Source organism: Sturnira hondurensis, unplaced genomic scaffold (genome assembly GCF_014824575.4).
Source record: "Sturnira hondurensis isolate 20B ecotype Veracruz unplaced genomic scaffold, ASM1482457v3 Scaffold0023226, whole genome shotgun sequence".
NCBI classification, from domain to species: Eukaryota; Metazoa; Chordata; class Mammalia; order Chiroptera; family Phyllostomidae; genus Sturnira; species Sturnira hondurensis.
In genome coordinates this window covers 1,635,620-1,639,096 of record NW_028095857.1, presented here as the reverse complement: position 1 = coordinate 1,639,096, position 3,477 = coordinate 1,635,620, and the positions used below count along the sequence as shown (strand labels likewise).

The window sequence follows — 3,477 nt, the reverse complement described above, 5'->3', positions numbered from 1 at the left end:
CACAACATTTTCTAAGAAGGAAACTTCATTATTTAATTGTTTGTAATTAACTTTAACATCACTGTTCAATATTGAGTACTATAATAGCAACTACTGAGGTTAGTCTTCTAGATGTGGGACTTACTAATAAGTTCATAAATCAAATGATACATGCCATAAGCTCAGATCCAGGAGTTATAAAGCTTATCAAATCTATATAACATGTCTGGATCTCCCTCTGTTATTAATAACTATTCCACAATTGAAATCTACTCTCCACGTTTTGATTCATTCTTTAGACTCATTAACTGTGTAATCTACATTATAAAAACTACTTGGACATTTGAAAATGTGTTTTTAGAGTAGAAAAATAAAAGAAAACATTTAACACATTTGTGAGGCTGAGATTTGCCAGCAGTACTAGACTGTAGGCTGTCACCAGGCCCTGAGACATTAATCTCTTATGGTCATTTTAGTGCTTATGTAACTCAAAAAGGTTCTAGACTTAAACTGAAATTTCAAAATAATTAGTCCATGTTTGACTCTAAATTAATCGATCCACTATTCTAAAAGCACAACTGAGAACCTAAAGTCCCTAAATGACTTACCCCATACATTATGGAAAGCTCAGCAAAGAAAGCATCAGCAAGGCAGCCAGTGATATTTAACTTCTTCTTTCAAGTTGCTTACCATCAGAAGGCTCAGACAGAAATACTGTTCTGGAGGAAATGACACATAATAAGCTCCCATGAATATAGCCTGAGTACTTTTAAGTAAGACCTGGTTTTAATTCCATAAGGGAAACATCAATGGTACTCCACATATTTAGCAGTCAATGAATAAAGTCAAAGAATGGCTTTTTGCATCTCCTTTCACATAGAGTCTCCTATGTGAAACATTTTGGAGACTTGTTTGGACCAGCCCCATTACCTAAGCTCTGGCGACATCTTGGAATATAAACCAGAACCTGAAATAGCTGTCAAAAGAGTTTTGCCTGTGTTGATTCTCTATATACCCTTGTCACAACTCATCTTGATGGAAATCAAGAACTCAAATAAAAATGAACTTCTACTGTGGTTTTAGAAGCACCACAGGTGATATGTGCTTCTTTCTCTCTCTCTCTCTCTCTATCTCTATCTCTGGAAACCTATGAGAGTTAATTCCAGAGATTAAATAGTGTTGGATTTCAGTACTAGAAGACACCTTAGAAATCAAATAAATACAGTTATTCATTTTACATGAAGAAGCTAAAGCACAGAAATGAAGAGTGTTTTTCCAGGCTACACAGCTAACTGATGGCAGTAAAAGAAAGAGAATCTTGATCAGCTGACTTTCAGTTTAGTGATGTTTCTAATATATTCAGAAGAAAGATATTTCAAACCGGAGGTGAAAGCACAAGTGCCCAAGTATTATTGTTCATGGTGTGGTTCGCTATTTCTTTGAACAACTTAGCTTAAGGTCATATTGATAATAATACCTCAGATTTATATAGAAATTTACAGAATACAAAGTGTTGTCAAAGTTGTTATTTTATTTGGTTGTCCCAACATGTCTCGAAGAAAGACAGAAGAGAATTTATTTTTCACTTGGAAGAAGAGGGACTAAAATTTAGAGAGGATGTGAATTGTGCCAAATTAATTATTATTTGACCATTTTGTTTTCCTGAATTCAAGCTCAATATTATTTCACCTTGCACCAGATAGTAAAGAAGCCCATCAAACATATGATCAAACTTTTTTTTATCCAACAAGCATAAGTTTGGTCCAATTTATGCAAGTTTCTCTTAAGTCTACTCACTACCGCATGTACAACTAATAATGTTGATAGCTAAATTTTGCTGAATCATTTGCTTTGTATCAGCCATTGCCCCCCAATTTTTATATTCATTTACTTACAGGATATCTACTAAACCAACCTGATATAGTAACACTATTATTATATTTACTTTATAGATAAACAAATTAAGGTGCAGAGAAGTTAATCGACATCTTCAAAGTAACCAAACTAATAATGATAGAGTGAAAATTTGGGCTTAAGTGCTCTGGACTCCATAACATCCATTCAGACACTACTGTCAATATTGTCACTCTGGATAGGTAAAACTGGTAGTGTTGTTAGCCTTGGCATACTGTAATATGTGTGCCAAATATCATTCTGTAATATGTGTGGTTACAATTATACAAAAAAAAACCAACAACAACAGTGTTTTGTAGCCATCCTCTATGGCATGAGACTGTAAGACATCAGGCAATTGAGAGAAGAGTGGCTTTATTATGTAGGAAACATTCAGACTTGATGACCCATGATGACTCTGAACAAGCCATTAAAGTTATTTTATCACAAATATTATTTTATAAACTACTCTCAAGTAGTCTGCTTTTTAAAAAAGACTACCCTAGAGGAACCAAATTGTGTTTTTCCAAAATTAGTGTTCCACCAAAAGTTGTGTACATATACCTGATAGCCAATAACAGCATCAAAATAAATGTAAATAATATAAGTTTCAGGAGAATGAAGTATATATGTAATAGCTGGACATATTCATGACTCACTTGTTATGACAAAATGCTTTGTTATCAATGTATCTGAACATCATGTAATAGCTATCAAATGGTGATTTCCACAAAAACAATATCAAAGATTATAAATGAACTGATAAGGGAAAAGCTAAGTAAATGGGAATTTCAGTTTTCTGAAGGTGCTATAGCAGAACTAAGATATTCCTTTATAATGTCTGCTGGAACCACAGAGTATGCTGCCATAACACAAGTAAGTGACAAAGCTGAACATTATTTTTTTAATTGCTTCAAATCCCCTATTATGAAAAATAAAATTAAAAAATTAGATTGGCAGCTGTGGCTGAGTGGCTCAATTGGTAGGAATGTAATCCCATACAACAAAACATTGTGAATTCAATTCCTGGTCAGGGCACAATACCTAGGTTGTGGGTTGGATTCTCATTTGGGGAGCATACAGGAGGCAACTGATCAATGTTTATCTCACATTGATGTTTTTCTTCTCTCTAGCTCTCTCCCTCCTCCTCACTCTCTAAAATAGCAATAACAATACCCTTGAGTGAGAATTAAAAAAAGATTAGCAATAATCGCGCCTCGGATAAACCTCATTGGCTATGATACTGCCACTGCGCAAAGCTAGAGAATTAAAAAAAGAATAAATAGTTTTTAAAAATTTAAAAGAATGACATAATGGTCAGTTAATATTTGACAAAGGAAGCAGGGACATAAAATGGAGTTAAAATAGCCTCTTCAGTAAGTGGTGTTGGGAGATCTGGATAAGTACACACACACAAACAAAAATGAAACTAGACAAACAACATATGCCATACACCAAAATAAACTCAAGATGGATAAAAGACATAAATAAGTCATGACACCATAAAAGCCCTAGAGCAAAATATAGGCAGGAAAGTTTTAGATATCCCATGCAGCAATATTGTCATGAATGCATCCCCTAAGGTAAGGGATATAAGGGGAAAAA

General features: G+C 34.0%; 1 pseudogene; it reads right to left on the bottom strand.

The window, feature by feature from the left end:
• Window positions 1-3,023: 3,023 nt before the first annotated feature.
• Window positions 3,024-3,133, bottom strand: LOC118980747 (uncharacterized; annotated as a pseudogene).
• Between the last annotated feature and the right edge of the window lie 344 nt (window positions 3,134-3,477).